This window comes from Salmo salar, chromosome 09, assembly GCF_965601325.2.
Source record: "Salmo salar chromosome 09, fSalSal1, whole genome shotgun sequence".
Lineage (NCBI taxonomy): Eukaryota > Metazoa > Chordata > Actinopteri > Salmoniformes > Salmonidae > Salmo > Salmo salar.
The window spans coordinates 94,791,658-94,812,824 of record NC_138299.1 but is presented as its reverse complement, the minus strand read 5'-3'; positions in this window follow the sequence as shown (position 1 = coordinate 94,812,824).

Below are 21,167 nucleotides of genomic sequence, written 5' to 3'. Positions count from 1 at the left end.
AGTAAAGAAATAAAAACAACAGTTAAAAGACAGTGAAAATAACAGTAGCGAGGCTATATACAGTAGCGAGGCTATGTTCAGGCACTGGTTAGTCGGGCTGATTGAGGTAGTATGTACATGTAGGTATAGTTAAAGTGACTATGCATATATGATAAACAGAGAGTAACAGCAGCGAAAAAAAGGGGGTGGGGGGTGGTGGGACACGATGCAAATAGTCCGGGTAGCCATTTGTTTGCCTGTTCAGGAGTCTTATGGCTTTGGGGTAGAAGCTGTTGAGAAGCCTTTTGGTCCTAGACTTGGCGCTCCGGTACTGCTTGCCATGCCGTAGTAGAGAGAACAGTCTATGACTAGGGTGTCTGGGGTAATTTTTTTAACCATTTTTAGTGCCTTCCTCTGACACCGCCTGGTGTAGAGGTACTGGATAGCAGGCAGCTTAGCCCCAGTGATGTACTGGGCTGTACGCAGTACCCTCTGTAGTGCCTTGCGGTCGGAGACCGAGCAGTTGCCGTAGCAGGCAGTGATGCAACCAGTCAGGATGCTCTCGATGTTGCATGACAAATCTTTTTAGTTTCCTGAGGGGAATAGGCTTTGTCGTGCCCTCTTCACTACTGTCTTAGTGTGTTTGGACCATTCTAGTTTGTTGGTGATGTGGACACCAAGGAACTTGAAGCTCTCAACCTGCTCCACTACACCCCGTCGATGAGAATGGGAGCGTGCTCAGTCCTCCTTTTCCTGTAGTCCACTATCATCTCCTTTGTCTTGATCATGTTGAGGGAGAGGTTGTTATTCTGGCACCACCCGGCCAGGCCAGGACCTCCTCCCTATAGGATATCTCGTTGTTGTCAGTGATCAGGCCTACCACTGTTGTGTCGTCTGCAAACTTAATGATGGTGTTGGAGTCGTGCCTGGTCATGCAGTCGTGGGTGAACAGGCAGTACAGGAGGGGACTGCGCACGCACCCCATGACATGTTATTGTGTTATGGTTATGGTCTGGATTCAAAGTAAAGACGGGTGGGGGCTGTTCAAAAGTAAAGTCAAAAGTCTTATTGTGGCTAGATAACCACAGTAAATATAGGATCATCATGGAGTTTGTTTGTTACATTTACTTACAGTACTTACTTACATTTGCTCCCTGTTGTTCATGTGTTACTCTGTGCATCGTCAATTCTGTGTGTCATCTGTCTTCTGCTTATAAGATCATATGTCCTCTATGAATACTGCACAGAGAAAACATTTACATTACATTTTACATCTCTCATTTTTATTCAGAGCAACTTACAGTCAGTTTACAATATGTGAAATATCTCCCTGGTATATTTTTCCCCGTTTGATCAAAGATTACCTATGCCTTATCTGTCTCATCACCACAAACACTCATCTACTCCAACAAATACAAGGAAGTACAACACTTCCTGCCTGACCTATTCTGCTGCCATCACTACACATTGGGGGAGAGGCGTTGTGCCATGAGGTTTTGCTTTATCTGTTTTTTGAAAACAGGTTTGCTGTTAATTTGAGCAATATGAGATGGGAGGAAGTTCTATAATACTGTACACTTTCTTGAATTTGTTCTTGATTTGGGGACTGTGAAAAGACCCCTGGTGGCATGTCTGGTGGGGTAAGTGTGTGTGTCAGAGCTGTGTGTAAGTTGTGTGCAAACAATTTGGGATTTTCAACACATTGTTTCTTATAAAAAGAAGAAGTGATGCAGTCAGTCTCTCCTCAACTCTTAGCCAAGAGAGACTGGCATGCATAGTATTTATATCAGCCCTCTGATTACAATGAAGAGCAAAACGTGCTGCTCTGTTCTGGGCCAGCTGCAGCTTAACTAGGTCTTTCCTTGCAGCACTGGACCACATGACTGGACACTAATCAAGATTAGACAAAACTAGAGCCTGCAGAACTTGCTTTTTGGAGTGTGATGTCAAAAAAGCAGAGCATCTCTTTATTACGGACAGACCTCTCCCCATCTTTACAACCATTGAATCTATATATTTTGACCATGATAGGTAACGGCAAGTAATTTAGTCTCCTCAACTTGTTCAAAAGCCACACCATTCATTTCCAGATTCAGCTGAGGTCTAGAACTTAACCTCCCTGGGCAAACGTCCCACCTAGTCAACAGCCAGTGGAATTGTGTGGCGCGAAATACAAATACCTCATAAATGCTATAACTTCAATTTCTCAAACATATGACTATTTTACACCATTTTAAAGACACGACTCTCGTTAATCTAACCACACTGTCCGATTTCAAAAAGGCTTTACAGCGAAAGCAAAACTTTAGATTATGTCAGGAGAGTACCCTGCCAAAAATAATCACACAGCCATTTTCAAAGCATGCATATATGTCACAAAAACCAAAACCACAGCTAAATGCAGCACTAACCTTTGATGATCTTCATCAGATGACACTCCTAGGACATTATGTTATACAATACATGCATGTTTTGTTCAATCAAGTTCATATTTATATCAAAAAACAGCTTTTTACATTAGCATGTGATGTTCAGAACTAGCATACCCACCTCAAACTTCCGGTGAATTTACTTAATTACTCACGATTAACGTTGACAAAATACATAACAATTATTTTAAGAATTATTGATACAGAACTCCTTTATGCAATCGCGGTGTCAGATTTTAAAATAGCTTTTCGGCGAAAGCACATTTTGCAATAATCTGAGTAGATAGCCCGGCCATCACGGCTAGCTAATTTGACACCCACCAAGTTTGGCCCTCACCAAACTCAGATTTACTATAAGAAAAATTGGATTACCTTTGCTGTTCTTCGTCAGAATGCACTCCCAGGACTTCTACTTCAACAACCAATGTTGTTTTGGTTCGAAATAATCCATAGTTATATTGAAATAGCTCCGTTTTGTTCGTGCGTTGAGGTCCCTATCCGAAGGGTGACGCGCGGGCGCATTTCGTGACAAAAAATTTAAAAATATTCCATTACCGTACTTCGAAGCATGTCAAACGCTGTTTAAAATCAATTTTTATGCGATTTTTCTCGTAAAATAGCGATAATATTCCAACCGGGCGACGTTGTATTCGTTCAAAGAGAGAAAGAAAAACATGGATTCCTCTCGTGCATGCGCGCTCCAGTGTCAGTGTTCCCTGCCTGACCACTCACAAAAACTCCTGCTGTTTTTCGCCCAGAGACTGCAGAGCTCTCATTCCACTTTCTGGCGCCTTCTGAGAGCCAATGGAAGCCTTAGAAAATGTCACGTTACAGCAGAGATGCTGTATATTTGATAGAGATGCCCTAGAAGGACAACAAATTGTCAGACAGGGCACTTCCTGCATGGAATCTTCTCAGGTTTTGGCCTGCCATATGAGTTCTGTTATACTCACAGACACCATTCAAACAGTTTTAGAAACTTTAGAGTTTTTTCTATCCAAATCTACTAATTATATGCATATTATCGTTTCTGGGTAAGAGTAGTAACCAGTTTAAATCGGGTACATTTTTTATCCAGCCGTGAAAATACTGCCCCCTAGCCCCAACAGGTTTTAAGGAATGATTTGTACAAAATACAATGTTCTTAGTTTTAGAGATGTTCAGGACCAGTTTATTAATGGATACCCATTCCAAAACAGACTGCAACTCTTTGTTAAGGGTTTCAGTGACTTCATTAGTTGTGGTTGCTTATGCGTATATGGTTGAATCATCACCATACATGGACACACATGCTTTGTTTAATGCCAGTGGCAGGTCATTGCTAAAAATGGAAAAGAGCAGAGGGCCTAGAGAGCTGCCCTGCGGTACACCACACTTTACATGTTTGACATTAGAGAAGCTTCCATTAAAGAAAACCCTTTGAGTTCTATTAGATAGATAGCTCTGAATCTATCATATGTCAGAGGTTGAAAAGCCATAACACAAGTTTTTTCAACAACAGGTTATGGTCAATAATATCAAAGGCTGCACTGAAATCTAACAGTATCGCTCCCACAATCTTCTTATTATCAATTTCTTTCAACCAATAATCAGTCCTTTGTGTCAGTGCAGCACATGTTGAGTGACTTTCTCTATAAGCATGCTGAAAGTCTGTTGTTAATTTGTTTACAGAGAAATAGCATTGTATTTGGTCAAACACATTTTTTTCAGTTTGCTAAGAGCTGGCAGCAAGCTTATAGGTCTGCTTTACCAGTAAAGGTCGCTTTACCACTCTTGGGTAGCGGAATGACTTTGGCTTCCCTCCAGGCCTGAGGACAAAGACTTTCCTCTAGGCTCAGATTAAAGATATGATAGATAGGGGTGGCTATAGAGTCAGCTACCATCCTCAGTAGCTTTCCATCTAAGTTGTCAATTCCAGGAGGTTTGTCATTATTGATCGATAACAATAATTTTTCCACCTCTCCCACACTAACTTTACAAAATTAAAACTTACAATGCTTTTCATTCATACTTTTTTATTGTTATGCATGAATACAATTGCTCACTGTTCGTTGTTGGCATTTCCTGCCTAAGTTTGCCAACTTTACCAATGAAGTAATCATTAATAAAATAATTTCCAACATTAAATGGTTTTGTGATGAATAAGCCATCTAATTCGATGAAAGATGGAGTTGAATTTGTCTTTCTGCCCATAATTTAATTTAAAGTACTCCAAAGTATTTTTCCATCATTCTTTATATAATTTATCTTGGCTTCATAATACAGTTTCTTCTTCTTTTTGGTGAGTTTAGTCACATAATTACTCAATTTGCAGTAAGTCAGCCAGTCAGATGTCCAGACAGACTTATTAGCCACTCCTTTTGCCCCATCTCTTTCAACCATACAGTTTTTCAATTCCTCATCAATACATGGAGCCTTAACAGTTCTAACAGTCAGTTTCTTAACAGGTGCATGTTTATCAATAATTGGAAGAAGCAATTTCATAAATTCATCAAGTGCAGCGTCTGGATGCTCCTCATTAATCAAATATTTTTAACATCATCCACAGAACAGTCACAGCAAAATCTTTTGTATGATCTCTTATACAGTACACTATTTTAGGCCCAGCTGTTGGAACTTTGGCTTTCCTGGTTATAGCCACTGTATTGTGATCACTGCATCCAATGGGTATGGATACAGCTTTAGAATCAATCAATCAATCAAATGTATTTATAAAGCCCTTCTTACATCAGCTGATGTCACAAAGTGCTGTACAGAAACCCAGCCTAAAACCCCAAACAGCAAGCAATGCAGGTGTAGAAGCACAGTGGCTAGGAAAAACTCCCTAGAAAGGCAAAAACCTAGGAAGAAACCTAGAGAGGAACCAGGCTATGAGTGGTGGCCAGTCCTCTTCTGGCTGTGCCGGGTGGAGATTATAACAGAACATGGCCAAGATGTTCAAATGTTCATAGATTAACAAAGTTCTACAGTATTAGTAAAAAGGTGATCGATACATGTGGATGATCTTGTTACTGTAGTGATTGTAAACACCCTGTATGTGACAAAAAGTCAGCAAGTATATATACCCTTTGAATTATTCTACATTTTGTTGTGTTACAGCCTGAATTCAAAATGGATTAAATAGATTTTTTTTTAAATCTAATCCATCTACACACAATACCCCATAATGACAAAGTGAAAATCTGCTTAGCAAAATCTTAGCAAATGTATTGATAAGGAAATACAGAAATGTAAATGAGATAAGTATTCATACCCCTGAGTCAGTACATGTTAGAATCACCTTTGGCAGTGATTACAGCTGTGATTCTTTCTGGGTAAGTCTCTAAGAGCTTTGCACACCTGGATTTTACAATTTTAGCAAAAAAAATGTTTTAATTCTCCAAGCTCTGTCAAGTTGGTTATTGATCATTGCTAGACAGCCATTTTCAAGTCTTGCCATAGATTTAAAGCCGATTTTAAGTCAAAACTGTAACTCGGCCACTCGGGAACATTCAATGTCGTCTTGGTAAGCAACTCCAGTGTATATTTTGCCTTGTGTTTTAGGTTATTGTCCTGCTGAAAGGTGAATTTGTTTCCCAGTGTCTGTTGGAAAGCAGACTTAACCAGGTTTTCCTCAAGGATTTTGCCTGAGCATAGGTCAATTCCATTTATTTTTATCCTAAAAAACAACCTAGTCCTTGCCGATGACAAGCATACCCATAACATGATGCAGCAACCACCATGCTTAAACAATATGAAAAGTTGTACTCAGTGATGTATTGTGTTGGATTTGCCCCTAACATAATGCTTTGTATTCAGGACATAAAGTTACTTTCTTTGCCACATTTCTTTGCAGTTTAACTTTGCAGTTTAACCTCTTGACGGTCGCCTAGGATAGGGGGTGCTACAGCGATTTTTGAAAAAAATTAGTGCCCATTTTAAACGGCCTCCTACTCAAACTCAGAAGCTAGGATATGCATAGAATTAATACTTGTGGTTAGAAAACACCCTCAAGTTTCTAAAACTGTTTGAATGGTGTCTGTGAGTATAACAGAACTCATATGGCAGTCAAAACCCCGAGACAGATCGTAACAGGAAGTGGAATTCTGAATTGCGGACTCAACTTCATCACTTTGCCTATAAATCACACCGTGAGCAATGGTTCATTGAGCACTTCCTATTGCTTCCACTAGATGTCCCCAGTCTTTACAAAGTGGTTTGAGTCTCCTACTGTGAAAACTGACTGAATGAGACGCTGTGGAAAGTGGTCACATGAGGAGGGCCATCACCATTATGACGCCGGCGCCCCTGGCTACCCTCCCCTTTCGAAACGTTTTGAAAGACAATGCAATCGTCCCCCTTGAATGTTATTGGAGCTCTGGTTGAAAAAGGCCCTAAAGATTTATGTTATACAACGTTTGACATGTTTGAACGAACCTAAATAAAAAAAAATGCATTTTGTTGAAAGAGGAGTCCTGCGCAAGACGGAGCTTTTGGAGCAGCCTTCAGAACGTGCTAACAAGAACAAGCTATTGGAACATAAAGGATTAACTTTTTCGAACGAAAATACATTTGTTGTGGACCTGGGATTCCAGGAAGTGCTTTCTGATGAAGATAATCAAAGGTAAGGGATTATTGACAATAGTATACAAGAGTAGATTTGATATGCGATTGTTCCAAGATGGCGCTGACCTGTAACGGTAGCCTATTTTTCTGAGTATCGCATCCCCTTTTATCGCAAAGTGTGATTACCCAGTAAAGTTATTTTTAAATCTGGCATTACAGGTGCTTTCAAGAGATATTCATCTATAAATCTTAGAATGACAATATTACATTTTAAAAATGTTTTCAAATAGTAATTTAGTAAATTGTAGCGCTGTTTCACCGGATGCATTTGAGGGAAAATAGTTAGTCAACGTCACGCACCGATGTAAAATGCTGTTTTTATATATAAATATGAACTTTATCGAACAAAAGAATGCATTTATTGTGTAACATGATGTCCTAGGAGTGTCATCTGATGAAGATTGTCAAAGGTTAGCGCTGCATTTAGCTGTTTTTTGGTTATTTGTGATGCATGTGGTTGGTCGGAAAATGGCTATGTGGCTACTTTTACGATATACTCCTCTAACATAATCTAATGTTTTGCTTTTGCTGTAAAGCCTTTTTCAAAATCGGACAACGTGGTTCGATTCAGGAGAGGTGTATCTATAAAACGATATAACATAGTCCTATATTTGAAAAAAATATATATTACATTTTGTTATGCCAATGGCGATAGGATTTTTCGCTGGATGTCGAGCCCGACCAGGGCTTAACTTTAGTGCAGTTTAACCTTATTGCATGTTTTGGAATATGTTTTTTTCTCTACAGGCTTCCTTCTTTTCACTCTGTCAATTAGGTTTGTATTGTGGAGTAATTACAGTTGTTGATCCATCATCAGTTTTCTCCAGTCAAAGATTTTAAACTCTGTAACTGTTTTAAAGTTACCATTGGCCTCATGGTGAAATCCCTGAGCGGTTTCATTCCTCTCCGGCAACTGAGTTAGGAAGGACGCCTGTATCTTTGTAGTGACTGTGTGTATTGATATAACATCCAAAGTGTCATTAACTTCACAATACTCAAATGGATATTCAATGTCTGCTTTAATAGGTGTCCTTCTTTGCGAGGCATTGGAAACCCTCCCAGGTCTTTGTGGTTGAATTTGACATTCACTGCTCGACCCGAGGGACCTTACAATTATCTGTATGTGTCGGGTACAGAGATGGTAGTCATTCAAAACTCATGTTAAACACTATTATGGCACACAGAGCCCATACAACTTATTATGTGACTTGTTAAGCACATTTTTAATCCTGAACTTATTTAGGCTTGCTATAACAAAGGGGTTGAATACTTATTGACTCTTGACATTTCAGCTTTTAATTTTTAATTAATTTGTTAAAATGTAATTCCACTTTGACATTATGGGGTATTGTGTGTAAGCCAGTGACACAACATCTCAAATTAATCAATGAATGAATTAAGTTCAGGCTGTAATAAAATAACATGTGGAAAAAGTAAAGGGGTGTGAATACTTTCTGAAGGCACGGTATGTGCACGTTCAGCAGTAGGACGCACATCACTGAGGATAACACCACTGTGGGCTTAAGATATTGAGGAAACTGAAGACCTACAATCCTATTAAACAGATTACTATCCAAGTGCGACAACAATCGTATTAGATCTGCAGACGTAATGACAATACAGCTAGGGAGGGCTTAGGATGTGTGGTGCCTTAGTTTATGTCCCAAATGGCTCCATATTCCCTGTATAGTTCACTACCATATAAGGCCCTGGTCAAAAGTAGTGCACTATATTGGGAATAGGGTGCCATTTGGAACACGGCCCTAGGCCTACTCTTAGTTGGTTGGTGATGGGTTGTGAGATACTGGTAGTCTGATGATCTCTCTCACTGTATGGTCTTTGTCCTCCTAGATACTACCGGTCTCTATGACGTGTGTCATGCATTAGACTAGACTACTAGAGACGTGTTCATCCTTATGATACCATAGAGATAGTGAGGAGGGGGCATGTGGAACTCTGTCAGGGCAGATTCCTTCTCTATTTGAGACCATATTTAACCAATTAACCCATAGCTGAGATACACGTCCTCCCAGTGACGAGAATAAAGGCTGTAGCTAAGGTGGTCCACTCACAAAAACAACAATGGGATAATTATAATTAAATGAAATAAAAATAAATGATAATTGGTTAAATACAGCCTTATACTAGTCACTGGGTTGTTTATCTATGGGACGTTTATACTGGGACGTTTATCTATGAATGATGTCCTATGATTGTAACTCCCTCTTACTTACAGTAATATGTCAGAAACACACTGTGGGGTAAAACACACTGTGGGGTAAAACACACTGTGGTGTAAAACACACTGTGGAGTCAAACACACTGTGGTGTAAAACACACTGTGGAGTCAAACACACTGTGGTGTAAAACACACTGTGGGGTAAAACACACTGTGGAGTCAAACACACTGTGGTGTAAAACACACTGTGGAGTCAAACACACTGTGGTGTAAAACACACTGTGGGGTAAAACACACTGTGGGGTAAAACACACTGTGGAGTCAAACACGCTGTGGGGTAAAACACACTGTGGGGTAAAACACGCTGTGGGGTAAAACACACTGTGGGGTAAAACACACTGTGGGGTAAAACACACTGTGGAGTCAAACACGCTGTGGGGTAAAACACACTGTGGAGTCAAATACACTGTGGTGTCAAACACGCTGTGGTGTAAAACACGCTGTGGGGTAAAACACACTGTGGGGTAAAACACACTGTGGAGTCAAACACACTGTGGTGTCAAACACGCTGTGGGGTAAAACACACTGTGGGGTAAAACACACTGTGGAGTCAAACACGCTGTGGGGTAAAACACACTGTGGGGTAAAACACACTGTGGGGTAAAACACACTGTGGAGTCAAACACGCTGTGGGGTAAAACACACTGTGGAGTCAAACACGCTGTGGTGTCAAACACGCTGTGGGGTAAAACACACTGTGGAGTCAAACACACTGTGGTGTCAAACACGCTGTGGGGTAAAACACACTGTGGGGTAAAACACACTGTGGGGTAAAACACACTGTGGGGTGTGTGTCTGTGATATTTTGCAAGTCTATTCCACGAGTGGAAGCAGGATCCAAAGGAAGCGTGTGATAGAAAACCGGAGGTTTAAAACACATACATCCTTCTTGGCACCCAGTTGTTTTAAATCTCCTCTGCTAAATTCATTGACATGATTCCTCTCTTTCTCAATTATAAGAACAGACAGACCTGTTAGTAACATGATCAAATCAAATCAAATGCATTTATATAGCCCTTCGTACATCAGCTGATATCTCAAAGTGCTGTACAGAAACCCAGCCTAAAACCCCAAACAGCAAGCAATGCATGTGAAAGAAGCACGGTGGCTAGGAAAAACTCCCTAGGAAAAACTCCCTAGAAAGGCCAAAAACCTAGGAAGAAACCTAGAGGAACCAGGCTATGAGGGGTGGCCAGTCCTCTTCTGGCTGTGCAGGGTGGATATTATAACAGAACATGGTCAAGATGTTAAAATGTTCATAAATGACCAGCATGGTCAGATAATAATAATCATAGTAGTTGTCGAGGGTGCAACAAGCACGTCCGGTGAACAGGTCAGGGTTCCATAGCCGCAGGCAGAACAGTTGAAACTGGAGCAGCAGCACGGCCAGGTGGACTGGGGACAGCAAGGAGTCATCATGCCAGGTAGTCCTGAGGCATGGTCCTAGGGCTCAGGTCCTCAGAGAGAAAGACAGAAAGAGAGAAAGAGAGAATTAGAGAGAGCATATTTAAATTCACACAGGACACCGGATAAGACAAGAGAAATACTCCAGATGTAACAGACTGACCCTAGCCCCCCGACACATAAACTACTGCAGCATAAATACTGGAGGCTGAGACAGGAGGGATCAGAAGACACTGTGGCCCCATCCGATGATACCCCCGGACAGGGCCAAACAGGCAGGATATAACCCCACCCACTTTGCCAAAGCACAGCCCCCACACCACTAGAGGGATGTCTCCAACCACCAACTTACCGTCCTAAGACAAGGCCGAGTATAGCCCACAACGATCTCCGCTATGGCACAACCCAAGGGGGGGGGGGGGGGGGGGCGCCAACCCAGACAGGAAGACCACGTCAGTGACTCAACCCATTCAAGTGACGCACCCCTCCCATGGATGGCATGGAAGAACACCAGTAAGCCAGTGACTCAGTCCCTGTAATAGGGTTGGAGGCAGAGAATCCCAGTGGAAAGAGGGGAACCGGCAAGGCAGAGACAGCAAGGGCGGTTCGTTGCTCCAGCCTTTCCGTTCACCTTCACACTCCTGGGCCAGACTATACTTAATCATAGGACCTACTGAAGAGATAAGTCTTCAGTAAAGACTTAAAGGTTGAGACTGAGTCTGCGTCTCTCACATTGGTAGGCAGACCATTCCATAAAAATGGAGCTCTATAGGAGAAAGCCCTACCACCAGCCGTTTGCTTAGAAATTCTAGGGACAATTAGGAGGCCTGCGTCTTGTGACCGTAGCGTACGTGTAGGTATGTACGGCAGGACCAAATCGGAAAGATAGGTAGGAGCAAGCCCATGTAATGCTTTGTAGGTTAGCAGTAAAACCTTGAAATCAGCCCTTGCCTTAACAGGAAGCCAGTGTAGGGAGGCTAGCACTGGAGTAATATGATCAATTTTTTTGGTTCTAGTCAGGATTCTAGCAGCCGTATTTAGCACTAACTGAAGTTTGTTTAGTGCTTTATCCGGGTAGCCGGAAAGTAGAGCATTGCAGTAGTCCAGCCTAGAAGTAACAAAAGCATGGATACATTTTTCTGCGTCATTTTTGGACAGAAAGTTTCTGATTTTTGCAATGTTACGTAGATGGAAAAAAGCTGTCCTTGAAACAGTCTTGATATGTTCTTCAAAAGAGAGATCAGGGTCCAGAGTAACGCCGAGGTCCTTCACAGTTTTATTTGAGACGACTGTACAACCATCCAGATTAATTGTCAGATTCAACAGAAGATCTCTTTGTTTCTTGGGACCTAGAACAAGCATCTCTGTTTTGTCCGATGATCTTGACTTCCCCTTTTTTTGCAGTGCCATAAATTGTACAAAGTGTTGGGTAATTGTGCAGAAGAAGACCCCACATAATGCAATATATATCAGCTAATACAGCACCCATAACTCATAACTCTCTGTTGGTCCACTGCTGAGGCAGATTGAGGAGAGGAGCATGCTGGGGTCTGCTGCAGAGGTAGAGGGAGGTAAGGGGCATGCTGGGGCCAGCTGCAGAGGTAGGAGAGGGGCATTCTGAGGCCTGCTGCAGAGGCAGAGGGAGGAGAGAGATACAGTCGTGTCCCAAATGGCTATTCATTTTGTAGTGCACTACTTTTGACCAGGCCCATAGTGCCCTGGTCAAAAGTAATGCACTATATAGGGAATAATGTACCATTTGGGACAGAGACTGGCACTACACCAGGCTGGATATTGTAAAACCCTAAAAGTGAAACACTACACAAGCAATGCAGAACGTGTGGGGAGAAACCTTGGTAGAGCCTGCATTTCAATATTCAAGGAAGCACCCAACTAAATGTACAGCTCTGATTATACAATAGGGCTGTGTTGTGCTGCAATGCTGTTCCTATGAAAAACATCTCTTAACTTTTGTTTGAAGGCGCATCACTGTAATAGTTTTATCATAGTGAAGGGTGTTTCACGTTTGACTGGAGGATCCTCAGCTTTGCTTGAGTTTGTAGTTAGAGTTGGGGGTATCAGTTGAACGGCTGACTAGGTACAGGCTATGTTACACTTGGCTGAGACTAAATAGTATTGCAATACCTGTGTAGCACACAATGACATGTAAATATTTTCATTTTAGGGCCGACAAGAGCACCGTATCAGGGGAGAACGACTGCCCCCTCTCATTGAAGCCACGGAAGTTCAAGGCTGACCGCGATACTCCATGCTGTTGTTTGCAGAAAACAGGGTCTCCCATTATAGTGAATGGAAAAATTGTAATCTTCATAATCAATCTTCATGTAAATAAAATTATGTTTTGAAGACAATCATGGTACAAATACTTTATTGTAATACACCAGATGTATGTCCTTGAACTGATTATTTTAAAATCACACACAGAAGAAGTTATGATAATTTTGTTACTAATGGCATCTGCAGTACCCTGGGCGGCCTTCATCAACGTCACTTCCTGGAGTAGCTCAAACTGCGCATCTTATGTCTCCATGAGACGCCATCTTAACGGACTTCATTTGGCTTCAATGCGCTATTGAGTCTTCACATAGGAATGAATGGTGTCACATGATCGATGGCTTTGTCCATTCATATACAGTGCATTCAGAAAGTATTCAGGCTCCTTCCCTTTTTCCACATCTTGTTACGTTACAGCCTTTTTCTAAAATGGATTAACTATTTTTTTCTCCTCATCAATCTACACACAATACCCCATAATTACAAAGTGAAAACAGGTTTCTAGACAACAACAAAAAATGAAATACCTTATTTACACAAGTATTCAGATCCTTTGCTATGTGACTTGAAATTGAGCTCAGGTACATCCTGTTTCCATTAATCATCCTTGAGATGTTTCTACAACTTCACTGGAGTCCACCTGTGGCAAATTCAATTGATTGGACATGGTTTGGAAAGGCACACAGTTGACAGTGCATGTCAGAGCAAAAACCAAGCCATGAGGTCGAAGGAATTGTCTGTAGAGCTCCGAGACATGATTGTGTCGAGACACAGATCTGGGGAAGGGTACGAAAAAATGTCTGCAGCATTGAAGGTCTCCAAGAACATAGTGGCCCTAACCCTAACCCTAACCCATCATTCTTAAATGGAAGAAGTTTGGAACCACCAAGACTCTTCCTAGAGCAGGCCGCCCGGCCAATCTGAGCAATCGGGGGAGAAGGGCCTTGGTCAGGGAGGTGACCAAGAACCCGATGGTCACTCTGACAGAGCTCCAGAGTTCCTCTGTGGAGATGGGAGAACCTTCCAGAAGGACATCCATCTCTGCAGCACTCCACCAATCAGGCCTTTATGGTAGAGTGGCCAGACAGAAGCCACTCCTCAGTAAAAGGCACATCACAGCCTGCTTGGAGTTTTCAAAAAGGCACCTAAAGGACTCTGACCATGAGAAACAAGATTCTCTGCTCTGATGAAACCAAGATTGAACTCTGGCCTGAATGCCAAGCTGTCACGCCCTGACCTTAGAGATCCTTTTATATCTCTATTTGGGTTGGTCAGGGCATGAGTTAGGGTGGGCATTCTATGTCCTTTTTTCTATGTTTGGTATTTCTTTGTTTCGGCCGGGTATGGCTCTCAATCAGGGACAGCTGTATATCGTTGTTGCTGATTGGGTGTCATACTTAGGCAGCCTGTTTTCCTTTGGTTTTTGTGGGTAGATAATTTCTGTTTAGTGTTTTGCACCTGACGGAACTGTTCGGTTGTTCTTTTGTTTTGCTTGTCGGATTTAGTGTTCAGTTTTATCATTAAAAATGACGAACACTTACCACGCTGCATTTTGGTCTGATTTCTCCTCCCCTTCATCTGAGGACAACGAAGACCGTTACACAAGCGTCACTGTCACACCCTGATCTGTTTCACCTTTCTTTGTGATTGTCTCCACCCCCTCCAGGTGTCGCCCATCTTCCCCATTATCCCCTGTTTATTTATATCTGTGTTCTCTTTTTGTCTGTTGCCAGTTCGTTTTGTTTCATCAAGCCTACCAGCGTTTCCCCTCTGCTCCTGTCTCTCGATTGTTCCTGTTTTCCTAGTTTTCCTGGTGTTGACCATTCTGTCTGCCCTGACCCTGCCTGCCATTCTGTACCCTTGCCCCACCTATCTGGATTACCCCCCTCTGCCTGCCTTGACCTGCTTTTTGCCTGCCCCTGTTTGATTAATAAACTGTTGTTACGTCGACGTTGTCTGCATCTGGGTCTTACCTGAAACGTGATAGTACGAACTGGCCATGACTGACTCAGCAGACTCAGACCAGCTGCGCAACACCATCTCCTCCCAAGGAGCCACCATTGGTAGGCACAAGGAATTGCTTCGTGGCCTTATGGAGGGGGTCCACACCTTGGCCGACTGCCATGACCGGGCATTGGACATTTTGCTGGACCAATTCCGCGGGTTGGCTGGGAGGCAGCCTACTACGACAGTAAACTGACAGCCCCTCAGTAACTTGGCTGTTAGCAGCGCCGCCTCACCGGTCACTCCGCCTACCCAGGAGCCCCGCTTACCTTCCCCGGAACGCTTCAATGGAGAGCCGGGCAACAGTCAGTCGTTTCTAGCTCAGTGTGCCGTCATCTTCGAGCTTCAGCCCTCCTCCTTTCCCTCGGACCGCTCTAAGATAGCGTACCTTATCACGCTGATGTCCGGGCAGGTGCTCGCCTGTGCTACAATTGTATGGGAGCAATAGCCATATGCTTCAGTCTGGAGGAGTTCATGGGAGAGTTCAAGAAGGTATTTGATGCCCCATTCTCCGAGAGAGAGGCTGCCCGGAAGCTACTCCAGCTTCGGCAGGACTCCTGCAGTGTGGCAGACTATGCACGTTGGCAGCTGAGAGTGCCTGGAACCAGGAAGCACTATTCAACATGTCTCGAAGGAGGTCAAGGACGAGCTTGCAACCTGGAAATTACCGATGGATCTCGATTCCCTCATCGCCTTGGCCATCAGGATCGATGGGCAACTACGGGAACGAAGGAGGGAGAGGAGATTGGATTTCGCTCGCCCGTCCAAGGATTCCACTTCGCCTCCGAGGCATCCCGGAAGTCCCCTATGGCCCCATTGCCGAGAGAACCCGAGGCTACCCGAGGTTCCCTGAGAGTCGCCGAAGACGTCCAAGACACCATTTCCTGAGCCTATGCAACTAGGCAGAGCTGGGTTGTCTCCAGCGGAATGGCTTTACAATCTCAATACTAAGAGTTGCCTGTATTGCAAGACTCGTGGTCATTTTGTGTCCTCTTGTCAGTTAAAATACCAGGCTCACCGGTAGGAGCGAGTACTCTGGTGGGCCATATGGAGAACTTTTCTGCTTCCCTTACTCACACTCCATTTCATGTCATTGTTGGGAAACCAGTCGAAATCTCTCCGACTCTGTGGCCGATGAGAGCTTTTTGGACTCTTCCCTGGCTTCCGAGCTGGGCATCCCCACTCAGCCCCTCTCCATTCCCATGGACGTTAGAGTGCTGGACGGGTGCTCTAAAGGCCAGGTCACCCACAACACCACTCCTATCAACCTACGTGTGTCAGGGAACCACAGCGAGGCTATCCAGTTCCTGCTCATTAACCTGTTTGGGATAGGGGGAAGTATTTTCACAGCCGGATAAAAAACGTACCCGATTTAATCTGGTTATTACTCCTGCCCAGAAACTAGAATATGCATATAATTAGTAGATTTGGATAGAAAACACCCTAAAGTTTCTAAAACTGTTTGAATGGTGTCTGTGAGTATAACAGAACTCATATGGCAGGCCAAAACCTGAGAAGATTCTATATGGGAAGTGCCCTGTCGGACCATTTCTTGGCCTTCTGTAGCCTCTCTATGAAAAATACAGGATCTCTGCTGTAACGTGACATTTTCTGAGGCTTTCATTGGCTCTAGGAAGGCGCCAGAACGTGGAATGATAGCTCTGCAGTCTCTGGGCGAAAAACAGCAGGGGTTTTGGAGAGTGGTCCTTCTGAGAAAAATGACACTGGAGCGCTCGTGCATGTGACGTCTCCATGTTTTTCTTTCAGTGTTTGAACGGATACAACGTCTCCTGGTTGGAATATTATCGCTATTTTATGAGAAAAATCGCATAAAAATTTATTTTAAACAGCGTATGACATGCTTCGATGTACGGTAAGGGAATATTTTGAATTTTTTTGTCACGAAACGCGCCGGCGCGTCACCCTTCGGATAGTGACTTGAACGCATGAACAAAACGGAGCTATTTGGATATAACTATGGATTATTTCGAACTAAAACAACATTGGTTGTTGAAGTAGAAGTCGTGGGAGTGCATTCTGACAAAGAACAGCAAAGGTAATCCAATTTTTCTTATAGTAAATCTGAGTTTGGTGAGGGCCAAACTTGGTGGGTGTCAAAATAGCTAGCCGTGATGGCCGGGCTATGTACTCAGAATATTGCAAAATGTGCTTTCACCGAAAAGCTATTTTAAAATCGGACACCGCGATTGCATAAAGGAGTTCTGTATCTATAATTCTTAAAATAATTGTTATGTTTTTTGTCAACGTTTATCGTGAGTAATTTAGTAAATTCACCGGAAGTTTTCGGTGGGTATGCTAGTTCTGAACAAAACATGCTAATGTAAAAAGCTTGTTTTTGATATAAATATGAACTTGATTGAACAAAACATGCATGTATTGTATAACATAATGTCCTAGGAGTGTCATCTGATGAAGATCATCAAAGGTTAGTGCTGCATTTAGCTGTGGTTTTGGTTTTTGTGACATATATGCTAGCTTGAAAAATGGGTGTGTGATTATTTCTGGCTGGGTACTCTCCTGACATAATCTAATGTTTTGCTTTCGCTGTAAAGCCTTTTTGAAATCGGACAATGTGGTTAGATAAAGGAGAGTCTTATCTTTCAAATGGTGTAAAATAGTCATATGTTTGAGAAATTGAAATTATAGCATTTTTAAGGTTTTTCGTATTTCGCGCCAGGCGCTACCATTGGATATTGGCGAGCCTGGCATTGGGATTCTCCTGGCTCCAGCGACACAATCCTCTCATTAACTGGTCTACTGGTGCCATCATGGGCTTGAGCCCATTCTACCACACCAATTGCCTGAAGTCAACACAACCTGCCCCGAGACGTCTACCTGGGGGCTCGGCAGTTGCCCCCGACCTCTCCGCCATTCCCGCGGAGTACCTGGACCTCCGGGAGGTGTTCAACAAGTCCCGGGCCACTTTGCTTCCGCCGCACAGACAATATGACTGCGCCCCGGGGATGACTGTACTCTCCATCGGGACCAGAGACCAAGGCGATGGAGACCTACATTGGGGACTCCCAAGCTGCAGGATTCATCCGTCCTTCCTCTCCCGCCGGCACAGGGTTCTTATTTGTGAAGAAGAAGGACAAGACCCTGCGACCATGCATCATCTACCGGGCTCTCAACGACATAACGGTGAAGAACCTCTACCCGCTACCCCTCATCTCCTCGGCCTTCGAGCCGCTCCAGGGGCTACCATGTCTACCAACGCCCCTGCTGTGTTCCAGGTTCTGGTTAATGATCTTCTCAGCGACATGTTGAACTGGTTCGTCTTTGTCTACCTCGATGACATGCTTCACATCTGACAGAACTAGCTGTTTGTAAAAGCAGAGAAGTGCAAGTTCCATCGCTCCACCATCCATTTTCTGGGTTACATCATCGCTGCAGGGAGTGTACCAATGGATCCCAGGAAGGTGAGAGCGGTAGTGGATCAGGGTGGATTCCAGGGTGCAGCTGCAATGTTTCCTGGGGTTTGCCAACTTCTATTGCCGCTTTATCCGGGATTACAGCACCCTGGGTTCCCCCCTGTCTGCACTCACCTCGCCCAAGGTTCCGTTCACATGGTCTCCAGCTGCTGACCAGGCATTCCGGGACCTCAAACATCGCTTCACCACAGCTCCCATCTTGATTCATCCTGACCCATCCCGTCAGTTCGTGGTGGATGCCAATGCTTCGGGTGTCAGAGAGGGCTGTCCTGTCCCAGCGTTCTGCCTTGGACCTCAAGCTACATCCCTGCGCCTTCTTCTCCCATTGCCTCAACGCCATGGAGAACAACTACGATGTGGGGAATCGTGAGCTTCTCGCGGTAAAGATGGCGTTGGAGGAATGGGGGCACTAGCTAGAGGGGGCGGAACATCCGTTCATCGTGTGGACTGACCACAAGTACCTGGAGTATCTCCGCACCGCCAAGTGCCTCAATTCCAGGCAAGCTAGGTGGGCCCTGCTGTTCACACGGTTCAACTTCTCCCTTGCGTATCGGCTGGGATCCAAGAACGTCAAGCCGGATGCGCTGTCACACTGCTATAGTTCCACGACTACTACCCCGGGAACCCGAGACCATCCTTCCCACTTCGCGCCTGGCGACGGCACTCAGCTGGGGAATAGGGAAGCAGGTCCGTGAGGCGCAGCGTTCCCAGCTGAACCCTGGGGGGGCCCTGATAATCGGATGTTCATTCCTGACGCTGTCCCCTCGTGGTACTGGAGTTGGCCCATTCCTCCAGGCTTGCCTGCCACTCGGGCTCCCGTCAGACCCTGGCTTTTGTGCGACAACGCTTTTGGTGTCCTACCATGTTCCCTGACGTGTCCGCATTTGTCGCCACTTGCACGGTTTGTGCACAGTCCAACACTCCTCGGCAAGCTCTGGCTGGTCTCCTCCAACCTCTGCCTTTCCCTCACCGTACCTGGTCTCACATCTCCCTGGACTTTGTCACGGGTCTTCCTCCGCCCTCTTGAACGTGGTGAATCGGTTTTCCAAAGCCGCCCAATTTATTCCTCTCCCAAAACTACCCTCTGCCAAAGAGATGGCCCAGCTCATGGTGCAGCACGTCTTCCAGATCCATGGTCTACCAGTAGACATGGTCTCCGACTGGGGTCCTCAGTTCTCCTCCCAGTACTGGAAGGCGTTCTGCACCCTCATTGGGTCGTCGGCCATCCTGTCCTCCGGGTTCCACCCCCAGTCCAACGGCCAGTCGGAGCAAGCCAACCAGACTACTCTGCCTGGTCTCCGCCAACCCCACCACCTGGAGCCAGCAGCTTGTGTGGGTTGAATATGCCCACAACACCCTTCCCTGCTCTATCACCTTTTGAGTGTTCCCTGGGGTATCAGCCCCCGCTCTTCCCTAAGCAGGAAGAAGAGGTCTGCATACCTTCTGCCCAGATGTTTGTCCGCCGCTGTCGTCGTACCTGGAGGAGAGCCCGGTCGGCCCTCCTCAAGACCACCTCCAGGTATCGACGACAAGCAGTTCGCCACCGGACCCCGGCTCCCCACTATCGGCTAGGACAGAAGGTATTGCTGTCCACCCGGGATCTGCCCCTCCGGGTTGAATCCCGCAAACTCTCCCTCCGGTTTATCGGCCATTTCCCATCTCCAAAGTCATTAGCCCCTCTGCTGTTGCCCCGTACCATTCATGTGTCCAGAGTTAAACCAATGTCTCACAGCCCTTTGTCTCCTGTTTCCTCGATTGTTCCCGTTTTCCTAGTTTTCCCAGTGTTGACCATTCTGCCTGCCCTGACCCTGCCTGCCGTCCTGTACCTTTGCCCCACCTATCTGGATTACCACCCTCTGCCTGCCTTGACCTGCTTTTTGCCTAAACAAAACTGTTGTTCCTTCGACGTTGTCTGCATCTGTGTCTTACCTGAAACGTGATAGTCACATCTGGAGGAAACCTGGCACCATCCCTACAGTGAAGCATGGTGGTGGTGGCAGCATCATGCTGTGGGGATATTTTTTTCAGTGGCAGGGACTGGGAGACTTGTCAGGTTCGAGGGAAAGATAAACTGAGAAAAGTACAGAGAGATCCTTGATGAAAACCTGCTCCACAGAGCTCATGATCTCAGACTGGGGTGAAGGTTCACCTTCCAACAGGACTACAACCCTATCACACAGCCAAGACAATGCAGGAGTGGCTTCGGGACAATTCTCTGAACGTCCTTGAGTGGCCCAGCCAGAGCCCGGAATTGAACCCAATCAAACATCCCTGGAGAGACCTGAAAATAGCTGTGCAGCGACGCTCCCCATCCAACCTGACAGAACCTGCAGAGAAATGGGAGAAACTCCCTAAATACAGGTGTAGCAAGCTTGTAGCATCATGCCCAAGAAGACTCAAGGCTGTAATTGCTGCCAATGGTGCTTCAAACTACTGAGTCTGAATACTTAAGTAAATGTGATATTTCCGTTCTTTATTTTTAATACATTTTCTTAAATTTCTAAAATCCTGTTTTGCTTTGTCATTATTGGGTATAGTGTGTCGATTGATGAAGGGAAAAAAATGAAGCCATTTTAAAATAAAGGCTGTAACGTAACAAAAATGTGGAAAATGTCAAGGGGTCTGAATACTTTCCAAATGTACTGTACATATTTTAATGAATCTTAGTAGGATTGTATACTCAATATTATGATAAAAACATCACAAGATTACACTTATTGACCGAAGTCAAAACAATTAAGACCCAAATTCAGTTGTACA